The following is a 16,387-nucleotide window of genomic DNA, read 5'->3' on the forward strand; positions in this document are numbered from 1 at the left end:
ACCATGCACATCTTGCACCTGTCCAACATGCCAGGGTGTAGTGCTAGCACAGAGCTTGTGTTCATGCAGACACACGCACACACACATTTCATAAAAACTGACCATACCGACTCATACACATGGAAGCTAAGCAAACCTTAATGTTCAGTGTGATACATCACCTGTTAGTGGCCTGAGATATTTCATGCTTTACTGAAAGTTCTGTGTTTCTTACTCACACACACTCACTACGTTGACATCAGCCTTGGTCTACTGCCCCCCCCCCCCACACACACACACACACACACACACGTAAATGATTATGATTGTGCTATGCCCTTTGTTCACTTTTGGCTTAGGGTTGCATATACGCCTGATGCACATAATGGATACAAGTGAGTCTTTCTCACTATGTTGATTTTATGAATATGTATTACATAAGAATATTTTGGATGTTTTTGTACATGCTCATTTCAGAAGGGTTTTTTTCAGTTAGCATTGCATTCACATCACTGATATTGCATTCCTGCTTATTGCTGTACTTATGAAACTGTTAATATAATTGTCCTGTTAATAGTTTTGTGTACAGTGGGTAAGTGACCACCTTCATGCCAATTATCGTGTACAATGCATAGCTGTATATTGCAGATATCATTCCTATAAGCCAATAATGCTATTGGTGGACACATCACACAGGTTTTGATTGAGAACATTTAGGACTAACAGTATACAGCTAGATCAGTTACATTTATCTTCTTACATATTTATTCATATACTGCAGGTTTCAAACTTATCTTGACATTAATGCATGTACATTTCATGCACTCTTTCTGATGCTATATATACACAGCCATTACATGGGGAAGTAAAGTGTGTTGACATTGTCTGATATCAATTTTAATATTAGATCTGTTTACTTTATGTGTATTCTTTCACTGGTGAGTGTGTATGCCATCCTTTGCCTGTTAGATGGTGAGTGTGTGTGCTATTCATGGCATCTTAGCCAGGGCAAGGGCGTATTGTGCATGCCTACGTCTACCAGCTCACTCTTCATCTGGAGGTTCTCCCTCAGAATCCTTGTCTGTATGTGCTGGATGTGCTGGCTTGCCTGTGGTCCAGGAATGTTTGCTCCTAGCCCTTCCTGACCCTATTGCAACTGTTTCCTCAAGATGATATTAATCAACATGGCACAGACTGTGCGAATTTCTGCACAGGTGCCTAAGTCGTACTGCAGGGCACTCCTTGATGTCTCTAGACAGTGGAAATGTGACTTCAGCATGGCAAACACATGCTCCATGATATTTCTAGTTTCAGTGAAGGCATTGAGGGCATCACTATATCCTTCTTTAGTGGATGTGTGTGCATTTCTGATGGATGTCTTGAGCCACGATTCCAGAGCATAGCCTGCATCAGCCGGTAGATGGCCTTGTGTAATATCACCCCTAGCAAACCTTGTGATAGCTGGAAGGTGTGCCATATGTGTGAATCATGGTAACTACCCGGGTTACCTGCACACACACTGAGGATAATCCCTTGAATATTTCATATAACTTGGCAGTTGATTGAGTGGAACCCCTTCCTGCTGATGTATGTCCTTCCCTGTTCACCAGGTGCAGCTTTTATTTCTATGTGAGAGCAGCCTATGACCCCTCAAAACATCAAGGAAATGTACTACAGCATAAAATCCATGGATTGTTCTTGCTTTCTCCTCTGGCATGTCTGGAAAACAGATGTACTCCCTTGCATGTTCTAGCATAGCATTAAGACATTGGTGCAATATTCTGGAGGCTGAGGCATGTGACACCCCTAGTATATTCCCTGTGGGTCTCTGGAATGTAACCATAGCTAATATACTTAATGATACACATAACTTTGTTTCCACTGGTATAGATTCTACATGATTTCTCCTGGGTCTGAGGTGGGAGTGGCAGAGGTTTCAGAGTTCCTTGAGGGTTCCCTATCCATCCTGTATCCCCCTAATATTTCAATATTATGCAGATCATGATTTGTTAAATGGGGTCTGACACCCTTCTTGTCTTGGACAATGTCTATCAGCAGCATCAGTAGCATAGATTTGAACCTGTTGCACATACACATACGAAAAGGCAGCAGCAGCCCCTAACATTGCATTTTTTTCTAAGTGTGACAGTGGTTGCATTCCAATTGGTTTTGGAGTTCATGGCAAAGAGCTACACCAAGTCTGCATGATTACTGTATAGCTTCTTGAGTGGCTCTGCCATCTTAACTGGTTAATTAGCATGCAATTCAGCTACTTATGCTTTCATTAGCATAGTCTGCCATTTGTCTTTGTTTGGCAATTCTACACGACATGCAGAGCCATTTAATGAATACAAAACAGCACGCTATTACATGTGCATAATGATAGCAGTGCTGAGATTAACCGTTCATGAATCCAGCCCTAAGACTTTAACCAATAATACTCTAAAAGAAAACAACTTTTTGACAACTTCTGCTGTTTGTTGTTTATTTGTTGTTTATTTGTTTGCTTGTTTAACAAGTGGTCTGGATCATGAATGCCCTTTATCAGCTATTATCAGTTATGAGAATAAAAATTAATTTATTGTAAACGAAACTAGAAATAATGATGTGCAGTGACTTGAGGTAATATGTCAGAAACTATAACATCACCAGTAGACCTAAGAAGTTTAGTACCATTGACAGAACTGAGAAAAGGACTGCTTTATGTACTAGTAGAACAGGATTCATACCAATAAAGTAATCTGTGTACCAGCTCTGTGGCACAGAGGTTTAAAACCCTGATAATATCACAAATGACCCTAGTTGCAGTAATAGTTAGGGTGCCTGTAGGAGCTGAATAGGGAAGTTGAGAGTCAGTGGCCGCTGCTGGCTCACCCATCCTGGTGGGGGGGGGGGGTTGCCATGGCTCACCACACAGGTGACACCTAAGGGAAGCACTAGGTGTTTACCAGTGGAGTTTGAGATGGCTATGTTTGCTCTACCAGGAGAGCATTGCATATGGATGGTGCAGTGGTAGAGTGGTAACATTGTTGCCTCACAGCAAGAGGTTCTCCAGTTTGATTCTTGGCTGGGATGCCTTCTGTGTGGAGTCTACATGTCCTCTCTGCATTTGTGTGGGTTTCCTCCAGGTGCACCAGTTTCCTCCCACATCACAAAGACTTGCATCTGGAGTGTTTCTCCCCAGGCCTCCATTGAAAATTGGCTTCATTCCAAGTTGGACCTTCCCGGTAAACAAATATTAAATAAATAAATACATTTGTTCTATGTAGCCAAGGGGAAACAAATATGTGGGAGTATGCTTCCCTTCAGAAGGTAGTGATTGCAGCCTCAAATGAGCCGCTGAGGCAAGAGGATAGTGCACCCACATGTTGAGGCTAGGCAACCAACCCACGCCCCCAAGACCAGCAAGTTGGCCCATTTCCTACTGCTTAGCTCTCACTGGGGAATGGAAGGCTGATGGAGATTCCTGGATAAAAAGTACTGGGCTATAAGGCTCTTATTTATACTGACAATCCCCTGCTCTCATTCTGCAGAATGAATGAGCCAATTGGAGAAAGACAGATAAGCCATCAAGCAATGTTCAGGCAAGGCTCTGGAAGGAGCACAAAAAAGGAATCTATGGAATCTATGCTACCATATGTTATGTTACCATAGCATGACAGCAAATTTTCTAAGAGTATACATATAGGAAGAGATGTGAGCTATAACAAAAACAAATGTCTTCATCCTCATTAAAACCACAAGGGTATTTCTGAGTCAGTAATTATGCTTCCACAGGTTACACTCATGAATCTCAAATTTACATTTTATATAGGTTGCTGTCAATAGCCTCTTCTCCCAAATATATAAATATTGAGAATTATATTCATTACAAAATCTATTAACATAAATTTTAGAAAATCAAGTTCTTTTTGAAAATGAAAATCTTCCACGTCTGCCTCAAATGTAGTATATATGTTAAACTCAGTGTGATATTCTTTACCAAAAAACTTGTGTAAATATTCCAAACTATATTATCATTGGCATTTTATCACCATAACCCACAGGTTACACTTGTTTATGCCTCCATCTTTCCTTTTTTTACTTTTCTTGCCACCCTTTTCTAAAAGCTTCACTACGGCATATTCAGGCTTTATCTGTTTGGCAATAATATGATTATCTAAAATTGCTTGCTCACATATTATACCCCACTCATACCTCAAATATACTTCTGAGGAGGACTTTGAAAGGCAAATTGTCTTTCTTGGGACTGTAATTACTGGTTTCAAAAGACCAGTTGAACTTTTATACTACAAAATTCCACACCGTGCACAGCTAATTAATGTACCCTTTTATGTATTGATTCTAGCAGAAGTGGCAAATTCAACCCACATAATGTTTTATCAGTCTGCAGCAAGCCAATACAAATTTTCAGAAATTTTGTTTTAAGGTCATTTATATGGGATGTCTGTCATACATAGGAAAACTAATTCCAGATAACTATGACTAGTAATAACCTCAAGCCTTTTTTGACAGTTCTATATTAATGTTATTTCTCATCCTTAACTTATAACTCATTAACCCTAATTTGCTTGTATGTATAGATAAATCATGCATGAATATGACTCTTAACATGGGCTATCTGTTTCTTCTAGTATTGTGATGCAACTAGTAATACGAAAATATCCACAAATCCAATAACTAGGTCAACTTCTTGGATATCTCAAATCATCTCACATAACTCTATGAAGATATTATCTATATAAACCAGATTTAAAAATGGGGCTATCACACACCTCAACCTCACTCCTTAGTTTGTTTCAAAGATATCTGTAAGGTGACCTTTTTTTAAAAATTTAACTTGAGTCCATGTATTTAAGTGCAGTACAGCAATAATATTTACCAAAATCCCGGAGAGCCACTTGTTCATCATAACTTATAACTTCTGCCCTGTGCTGTGTTGATGCTAACAAAATCAAAATCTAGAACCATAAACAACTTATGTATAACCTGATATCAAATGTCTATATTTAGTTATCCGTTTTGTTGACCTGGTTAGTCCCACAAGGCTAGTAGCATCTTTTCAGGTGACACCTGAGGTGGTATTTATACTATTAGTGGAAATTTGGCCAGATCATTGGGGAACTTCCACTACATGTCATTGTTGCGAGAGGGAACCATTTTTGGCGGAGCACCTCCTGTTTCCATTCCAAGTGCAGATGCAGCATGGTGAAACAGGGAGGCAGCTGGAGAGAGAAGGACATGATGAAGTGGTGAAAGAAATGGAGGAGAAAGCAAATATCAAGATCAAATAATGTGCACAGTATTCTGAAGAAATGTTTCAAACAAGTCTGTTTGATGGAGATGAATCATCACATGGTAGATGTATAATTATAACCTTCCAGTTGGGAGGGTTGCAGGATAATTTATTTAAACAAATGGTGCACAGTGAGCCAGAAAATGAAGGAGATGTTCCCTAGGGGGGCATTATGCAGTAAATACAAAAGGAGGATGCAGAGACAATCCTGAAGAATAGTGGTGAGATGGAAAAGAAAACATATGCAAAAAAAGTGAAAGAAGGCAAAAGTAGAGTAGCAGAAAGGAAAACTGAAGAAAATGAAAAATGGCAGTATGTGGTAAGGATTCAAAGTAAAGAAGGCAAAGAAATGGAGAGGTATGAAGTGTGGGACAATTTAATAGATCATTTGGGAGTAAAACCATACAGTAGAGAGTCGATTATCCAAACAGTCTTTTATCAGAACAAGCCTTCCATAGCTTTTGGGTAAGAAAAATCATAAAATTTGATTATGTAAACATTAATCCTCAGATTCACTATCCTTCCATGCAGGACTACCTTAGTCCTGCACGGAAGCGGCCGTTTAGGAGCAGGATGACAGTGCACCATGCATATCAATGAAGACGCTATGCCTGAGCTCCTAAACGGACACGGAGTGTGCACAAGTGCAGGGGGTATGTCTGAGAGCAGAGCTCTCAGAATATACATGCCCCTGTAATGAACAGCAGTGTATGAATAAGAATGAGCGAGACCGCTCATAGATGTTCGCATACCCCCAGCAACATCCCCCCAAGTTTACAAGAGCAATAGTTAAAACATTAAAGAAGTGTTTTTTTTAGAAAACAGATTAAATTTAACCGTAGTTGCGTGGGTTTGTCCACCGCTTAGCTACGGTTAATGCAGCTTAAATGGCACAAGAGGATAAAAAGCAAGATATATGCAAATGAAGCAGTGCAGCAATAGTGTAGTGGGCAGAGCATTTGCCTTACGAGCAGTAATTCCCAGTTCGAGTCCCACTCCAATACAATCCATTTTCCATGTCAAATCACTTTATGATCAATTTATTTTGTTGCATAACCTACGACATAACATATATTTGTGAACTGAAGTACTGCATTAAATGCAGATGTGAGGTGTCATTGTCATAATGTTGTAAAGTCCACAGATAATCACAAGTGCCTCATACAGTATATGTACACAGAAATCAGAGATACAAATAGAAGGTAAAAAGTATAATAAATGATAAATCCATACAGTTTCCAAATCCACCACCTTCCCAAGAACCAGTAGACATTACTGTCTAAATTAGTACGGTGGTAAGCAGGAGTAAGCACTAGTAAGTAAGAGTAAGCATATTTAAGCAGTAGTAAGCGGGAGTAAGCATATTTATTTAGTAGTAAGTGAGTTTAAGCCCATTTGCATGGGGGTAAGCAATGCGCACACAGGTTAAGCGATATTGAAGCTAACTCTCTGTAAGCATATTTAACCAGAGGTTAACATTCCTTACCTTCATGCAAACCCAAGCAAACCCACTTAAAATTGCTTAAAAGCACCTTAATCACTCTGTATGCATCAGCCACTGTTCTGGCCAGAAGAAAAATAAACATCCTTTGCAGGTCTTGGACCCAGGACCCTGTATACTATAGTCACAGTAGCTAACCACTAAGCCATCACAGCAATACATTAGACTGAGGTATCACCAAATAGATCCTCACTATAGGAAATACAAACTGAACATGTGAAAGGAATCTATACACAGTTTTATATTGTATAACCTACTACAGGACATAAATATGTGAACTGAAGTACTGCATTAAGCCCAGATGTGAGGTGTCATTGTAATAAAGTGTTGAAATCCCCTAATAAACATAAGGACCCCACACAGTGCACTTACACATGAATCATGGATACCAAACACATAATATAACATGTAATGAATAATAAATCAATGCCAAAATGCAAATATAATGCAAATTAAATATTAAGCAATGCTAAGCATTGCACAGCCCAGCTCAGTAGGTGTAAGCAATGTGTAGGCAAGCTAACTCAGCCTGCCCATTGGTATACCTGTTTAAGCAATGCCAACCTTAAGTAAGCAGGTTTGCCCATAGCTTAGCGTTTTCAAAACTGTCCTATCATGGCAAAGTGTGGGAAACCGATCCTATTAAAACCCAACAGGCGAGAATACATCTCATAACTGGTTGTAGCTTCCCCTCGTAGGCACTATGTCTGGAATGGGAGAGGGTGTGCACTTTTGGGTGCAGTGCTGGAGCATCCAGGAGTCCAGAGTCATGGCAGGACTCCTTGTGAAAGACCATGACCAGAGACTACTGCAGGGCCAGAACCAGGGTTCCCAATACAAAGCGGAAGCCAAGGACCATCTCGCCCGTGACCTCACCAGTGCCACTGGCATACCTCGAACTGGTGAGCAGGTCAGGCATCACTATACCAACCTGAAGTGGAGAAAGGAGGATCTCTTGGATCAGTGGATCCAAGAGGCTAGGAGGACAGGGGATGTCCCAGCTGTGTGTAAGTATCAGTCCACTAGCTGTTTAATAATTGCCAGCTCATGTATATTATGGATAGGTATGGCTAAATATTCCTCTTATGTCTTTCACAGCAGCAGGTAAGCAGGCTGCGAACCAGGAAGCCCATGGCTGTAGACTGCAGTGGTTGCACCACGAGGCAGGTTAGTAATACTCTTGCATGTACTATCATAGGAAATAAATCTAAAAGTAGTAGTAAGCTAATTGCCTGTATAAAACCTGTATTGTTTAAGGTATGTACTGCATACATCAGAGAATAGGGCAGGATGAGTCTCATATAGGTTGTATGTAAATAAAAGCATAATAGCCTGACAATAAAAATCTAACTGCTGGTCTGCATGTGTTCACTCTGGTATCATATGGTAATGTAGAGTTGCAATCACTTAATAGTACTGTTGTACTAAGCACTGTTACCCACACTGTGCTACATACATAAAATGTTTAGGAATGTCTGTATATGACTGTTGTAATCCCAAGAGGTCAAATAGTGCAACTGAGGGAGACTTAGAAAACACTGAAAAGACAGACAACAAAATCCAAATAGCACTCTCAACTGCGATGTGAACTGTTGCATTTTTTGCCATGGTTTGAATCCTCAGAGTGGTAGTAGGCTATATGCAAAATCATACCCCGCAACTGTACAGATATGTCCAGAATGTCCAATAGATCGGCCCATAGCTGCTGCCTGTCACCCTGTCCCCCTGGCAAATCAGTGGAATGATCCCAGACATACAACTGATTGTCAGACATCTATAACAACAAAACTGTCACTCTAGCAACTCCCCAAAATGTTATGAGAGTAAGTAGCCAAGTATGTCCCATCTCCACCCCCATGTTGTCAAGCTGTGACTAGAGTGTGTACAGCAACAGAGTGAGATGTATGTGCATAATACTAATGTGGAAACTGGTAATTTGTGTGGCAACATGCAGGTAGTGCTAACAAACATTGCTCCCACAGGTCTGTCAGATACGAACCCTGTGCCTATAAATAAAAGATTGATATCCTGTACTGGTACTGTTTACTCTGGTACTGCATGGCATTGTTAGTGTTGCAGTTGCTCAGAATAATAAGGTATCACTCATCACTGTCACCACACTGTACTACATAATACAACTGTCTAGGAAATCCTGTATAAGAGTGCTGTAATTAAAAGGTCAGAATGTAAAACCACAGAAGTATTATAGACAGAAATCAGACAAGAGATACACAGCAATATCTATATAGCACACTCAACTGTGATGGACAGTGTTTTATTTTTAGCAGACACAGCCACGGTTTGACTCTTGGGAATAGTAGTAAGCTGTATGCAGAATCATACCCCACAAGTGTACAGAAATGTCCAGAATGTCCAGTTATTTGGCCCATATCTGCTGGGTGTTATCCTGTCCCCCTGCCATATCAGTGTGCTACTTTCTGAAATGTAGGCAGCATTTCATGTCATATAACTGACTGTCAGACCTGTACATATTTGGAAAATGTCAAATAAAACAAACCTCTCATTGTACAAGTCACTAAAGGTTTAAGAGGGCAATAGTCAAAATATGTCCCGGTTCACCTGCATGTGGTGAAGACATGCACCTTGGGTTGGGAGGGTAGCCTAATGGTTAAGGTGTTTGCCTTACAAACACAAGGTACAGGGTTTGAGTCTCACAAGGGATAATTGGCTAGCCTTAAAATGACTCGCAAGGGCAGTTAGCCTTGTACTAACCTATGAACCTATGAACATGCCCAGAGTATGTGCAAAAAGAGTTAGACAGGTATGTGCATAACATCAACCTGGAATCTGGGAGTATTTGTAGAAATTGTTAGGTAGTGTTTACAAACAATACCTCCACAGGTATACCAGGTAAGAGGTGCATACTGCAGGTAAAACTCAGTTCATGTATATTGTTGTCGACAGCCATACCACTGTCCAAACTAAGGCAATAGGGTAGTGTACTAATACATGTAAGGTACAGATCACAGCACTGACTAGGAAAGTAATGCAAACTACAGGAATATACCAGTTGTTAATTGACAACGTCCCACCCACACCATATCTGCAACAATAAACTAAATACACAACTCAATCAGTATGTGCTGAATTAACTCTACTGTTGGGACATATGTCCTATTGTTTGATAATTATTTAAATTTATTTCTATGCATGTGCCATGTTGAAATACTCCCACATTGGTGGCATGCTGCCATCAATGTACCTGCATGCTGTTGTAATGACCACTGTGGTCCCACATACGCATGTGTTCTGTTTGCTATGCAACTGTTCCATATCTGGTGTTTGGGTTAATGGGAATATCTATGCATGCTGTTATACCTAATCCTGGAATGTGTTGACTATTACTAACCCACATATGTTGATAACATTTAAACAACATAGAAAATTTGGGAAAGTCAGTCCTGGCGGACCCACCTGTCCCACCTCAGCTGGTCATGGTGCCGGGCACCAGCATGTCTGGGGCCCAACCTGGGACCTCCTCATCCATTGGTCCTGCACCACCTTTGGGTGGAACCACCTCAGGGGATGGGGATTGTCTCCCCGGGAGTGGGTGTGGACAGGAATCTGTCACCCGTCGCCAGGTCCGGGTCATGGTGCGTAGCAAGCTCTGCAGGGAGGTCGGAGATCTGCTACACCAGCTTGAGGGCCATGTGTCCCAACTAGAGGGTCAGCCTGGCCCTCCAAAGCCCCCAGCACAGCCACCTTCAGGGCTGTAAAGGTGCAGTGGTGACTGCCCATGGGTGGGGACCTCAGTCCCACTGTTTCCACTGGAGGGCTCATGGGCTTCCGATTTCCTAACACCCCTCTCCATCAAGGTGTTTACTCCACACATGTGTCATATACCGCCCCTGAATGCGTATTGATTGTCTTGTCTTTTAACCTACCCAACCTACCTCCCCAAATATACCTACAATTCCTTCAACAATATCCCACTCTCACCTGAAAAAAAAGGACAATCTGTTCCCAAAAAGAATCTCACCCCATACGTAGCTGTCCATTTCACACACGTGTCCACTGGACACATGTGATCTGATCTAATTGGCTTAACAACACATTATTGTTCTCCTTGTCCCTCTCTCAGGGGTATGAGTGTCCAAATCTATCTCCAAATTCAGTGTATATGCACATTGGTTGCTGTAGAATAAATGGGTAGCTATGGACCTTCCCTACACCCTTCCTGCACATCCCTAGCTATTTTCCCTACCATCTTTCCCTCTTTGTGCCTCTTTATCACCACTTTCCTATCAACCCTTTTTCATTTCTTTTAAAAAAATTAGCATGGGGGTAAGTGGGAGTAAGCACTTTTAAGCAGCAGTAAATGGGTTTAAGCTTGTTTGCACTGAGGTAAGCAATGCCTACAAAGGTTAAGCAATTGGGAAGCTAAAACAGTATAAGAAAATGTAACCGGAAGTTAGTATTGCTTACCTCCACACAAACCCACTTACAACTGCTTAAAAGTGCCTTAATCACTCTGTATCCAATGGCACTTGTTATGCCCAGCAGCAAAATAAACAGCAAGACTAGAAACCAAGACCCTGCACACCATAGCCAAACTGATTTACCACTAAGCCATGTCAGATATACATAACCCTGATGTTTTCGCAAACATATCATCCAACACAGTCATTCAACAGTACAGGAAATGTATTTAAACATGTAGATGTATATATTTATTTATGCATTTATTTATTTTACATGTGTTAACCATGTTAGTCTGACTGAGCTTTTGGCTCATTTTCAGCAGAGACCCAGGGAGAAAAGCTCCTGAGTGAATAAAATGTAACAAAGTCCCATTATAGTGAGCAAAAAAGTTACTATCAGGTTAAAATAGCACGTGTGTGTGTATATATATTTCTGTCTAAATAGATATATAAATATCTATATATATATATATATATATATATATATATATATATATATATATATATATATATATATATATATATATTTCTAAATAGATATATATACATATATATATATATATATATATATATATATATATATATATATATATATATATATATATACATATATATACATAACTATATATATATATATATATATATATATATATATATATATATATATACACATACATTTATAGATATATATGTCTACATATATATATATATATATATATATATATATATATATATATATATGTATATATATATATATATATATATATATATATATATATATATATATATATATGTATGTGTGTGTGTGTATATACAGATACATAGCTATAGATATAAAAGAGGACATAAATACATTTATGACCACAGGCATCATTAATGGGGGTGAGGGGGCCCAAGCTACATACGTCTTGTACGTATTGATATTAACCCCCCCCCCCCATAGCCAAACAGGTCTGCCCTGCAATACAATACCAACTGTTGCAAGTCCCATACCCAGGACCCGACAAAACATGGGCACAAGATGTTAACAGTAATCCATCCCACCTGTATGATGTCAGGATGGAATCAATAACATGCAGTACAGTCTGGCTACCACAGGGAATGTACAATGTGGAAGCAATAAACATTCCTAAGATACATATACACACACACATATATATGCAGATACATATATATATATGCATAACTACATATATATATATATATAGATATATACATAACTATATATATATATATATATATATACACATACATTTATAGATATATATGTCTACATATATATGTATATATATATATATATATATATATATATATATATATATATATATATATATATATATATATATATATATATATATATATATATATATATATATATATATATATGTAACTACACATACACACACACAGATATGTATAGGAGGATACATATTTAGAGGGTGCACACCATATGGAACAGCCAGTATTCCAGTTGCCACCTTATCAAATGGACACTGTATGAGTCACCCATACAAAAGACAACTGTTGCCTGAAACATATACCCACAGAGAGGTCAAAGGATATAACACCACACACAGGTTCACATACATGAGAAAGCTTTATTTGTGTACTATTACAGTTGTGCATGCCATGTCATATAGCTGTTTAGACTTTGAAATACATATAAACAGACTAATGCAACTCTCAAACAAATCAGTTAATACAGATCAATTAATACAGTATTCTGGAAAGCATAACATATGTTGCTGTCCAGACCAAGGCCTTCAAGTAGTACAACAGTAAAGACAGACTGGCCACAGGATAACAATCAACAGTAAGTAATGCAGATGTATAGTCCAGCAGCCTCTAACTACACTCTGTATCCAATCCCTAGGGGGAAAAGACTTCAGTTGACACAATGGGATGTATCTGTTACAAAACAAGGCATAACTGAAACCATCACAATCACACCGACAAATACCACAATCTGTATGGCAGGAAGCAGTAGGCCTGCATTTTCCCAAGGTGAATTGTATGGTAATGTACATCCAGAGATCTTAAGGCAGCTTACTCCTGATATCCCTCACATGTTGTAACAGCCTAGGTTAGTTATGGTGTATCCCCCCCCATAGACTGAGATACAGAGGCATATACCACTGTTACATACACTGACCTCTGGACTACAGAAGGGCATACATGAATTGCGCAGATGAAGCCCACACATATATGGACCCAACCTCACAATATGTGTGGGGCCACAACATCAGTGGAACGGTGGCAAGAATGGCAGCGTGACATACTCACAGGCCACTACATAACAACCCCTGACAGCATGTCATATGGACAAAGCCTGGTATATAGGTGGAGGACATAGGCCAGAACACAGGCGCATATGTGAAATAGTGTTGTCATACTCTAAGCAAGTTGCTGCTGTTACAGGATAGTCTGCAACATACCCTTAGTCAGAATATAAAGTCAGAAACAGAAATGGATGTAGCCATGTACTGACAGCACTCAATGCACACACTGCCAGTGATATATCTGACACAAGACCTGTGTGGTGGACAGACAAAACATAACAGGCACACCTCTGGTCATCAAGTGGATAGGCCCATAGTTGAGAGCTATGCAGACAGACTGCATTCCATGTTAAACTAGTATGTACACACAAACCCTGTAACACTGGTACTATACAATGCATACAACAACACTACTCACTCTCTGTCTGTAGTTCTGGAACCTCATACAAATATGTAGCTGGCCTGAGTGTGCAAGTTCTCATGTAAGAGGTAACAGTGCTGCCCACAGGCAGGAAGGATGTCCACCATACAGGAAAGGTAAAAGGACCATGCTCACATGATGTAGGGATTTATAGTAGTGGGTTACCATGACAGTGATAATTGGACATACTACACAGCATACTGCATGCAGGTAGCAAGTGGAAGACACTGAATGGTGCAGAGGCCATCACCTGACCATGTGCATCACCTAGAAAAGCCATGCTGCAATCTATTCCAAGCAGCTCAATCTATTTACTGGAGAGAGAGGGAGAGAGAGAGAGAGAGAGAGAAAGAGAAACTAGAACCACAACCAAAACCAAGCAGAAACAAAGAAAGCAGGCTAAGGCCAAAGCCAAGGAGAAAAAAAAACTCCTACAAGGAAACCATCCAAAGCAGACCTCATTCCCACAATAGGTAAGTGAAGTATATATGCATGTAAATGACTGCAGTACTTGATCCATAATGCTGGGATAGATGATGTGGAATGATATATATGTGCCATCAGGTGTTGTTTTTGCAATGATGTTCAGCTGAACAACTGCTATGGACAATAGAGACTGTCCCTGTGAGTAGTGGGCCAAACCCATCAACTGTGAAGAGCAGCACTGACTGACAAGATGTAAGCCAACATAGTGTGCGTTGTGTAATGGAAAGGATGTATATTACTGTGGCCAATAGCTGGTGGTGAAAGTAATGCCATAATGATGGACACGTGGGTTCCAGAGCCCACCACATGCAGGACACTCAGGTTAACATGTACTGTAGCATGCTGAAATGCCATAAGTGTCTAATAGGCTTACCTGCAATCTGGCCCTATATATACCCCCCTAATGTTAGGCTGTGTCCATATGTGGCACCTGTCTGTGTTGTAGCAAGGCAGAACAGTGCAACTGTGCATGAAGGAGAGTTAGAGATTGTGGACCTGATGTCTGAATGTACCCCATATATAGGTATGTATGTCTACTGATATACAGATACCCATATGTAGATATTGTGTCTTTCAGTTTTTCCCGGTTAGGGGTCACCACAGTGGAACTCTGGTCCGCTAATGATTGGCAGTAGATTTTTACGTGCCAAGTTACCAGCTCTGACGCACAACCTTCAACAAAGGTACGGCCATTTATGCATGTCTCCACACAGAAGACGCTTTAGCTAAGAATCGAACAGGACAACATCTTACTGTGAGGTGACAACGCTACCGCAGCACCACCACACACACACACACACACACACACACACACACACACACATATATATATATATATATATATATAAAAAACACATATATACAACATAAAATATATCTACACATATATAGATTATATATGTGTATGTCTACATATATACAAACACATACAAACATGTGTATGTAAATACATGTCCCCTATATTACCACCACAGTGCTGCATGCTATGTGTGAGGGAACACCACACATAGCAATACACACAGATATATACAGCTAAAAGTGTGTGCAACATGGACAGTTATGTCACATGTGAACTCCTTGTTGGGACCACATTGCCCTTGTCTGTGAAGTAGGGAATGAGAATATGGGGACGGATAGCAGGCATATTTGTGGAAGTGGTTCGGGTTGGAAGATATAGAGGACAGCCTACAGGGGTGATATATGACACATGTGGGGGGTAAACACCCTGGATGGTGTCTGTGGTCTGTGATATGGAAGCCCCATGAGCCCCATATGTAAACAATGGGAACAAGGCCCCCACCCATTGGTAGACACAACATAATTTCCATGGCCCTGAAGGTGTCTGGCCTGAAGGCTGAGCAGGAGGAGCATGTGGACCCTGTGATTGTGTACTGGGGGTCTCAAGGTGCTGTAGCACATCCCACAAGTTTCTGTGAAGCCCTCTATGGAACAGACCCTGGACCTGACCTCAGGTGACAGGATCATGTCTGTGTGTGCCCCCGGGGGAGGACAATATCCCCTGAGGTGGTTCCACCTGAAGGTAGTGCTGTACCAGTAGATGAGGAGGCCCCAGGGTGAGTCCCATATGTGATGTGGCCTGCCTGGTAACATGGCCAGATGAGGTGGGAGAGGTGGTTCTGCTGGCAACTATTCCCTAAACTTGCTATTGTGTCACTGTTGTAGAACATATGTGGGTAGTAATAGTCCACACAATCCCGGAACATGTCCAACAGCATGCATAGATATCCCCAATAATGCAGAATGACAGATGTGCAGCAATCACATAGCAAGCATACCACATGCATATATGGAAACATAGTTGCCCTGACAATGGCATGCAGGTGAAATAGTCCATAACAGGCCAGCAAAGATAGTGTCCCCACAGGGAACATGGCTACAAACATGTAGCACAAAGCGTGGTACAATACACTATATGACCCAATGGTAGGTAAGTTGTAGCCATACCTATTGAGTTGTGTGAAC

The sequence above is a fragment of the Protopterus annectens genome, chromosome 2.part0 (assembly GCF_019279795.1).
Source record: "Protopterus annectens isolate FY-2018-M chromosome 2.part0, PAN1.0, whole genome shotgun sequence".
Taxonomy (NCBI): Eukaryota; Metazoa; Chordata; order Ceratodontiformes; family Protopteridae; genus Protopterus; species Protopterus annectens.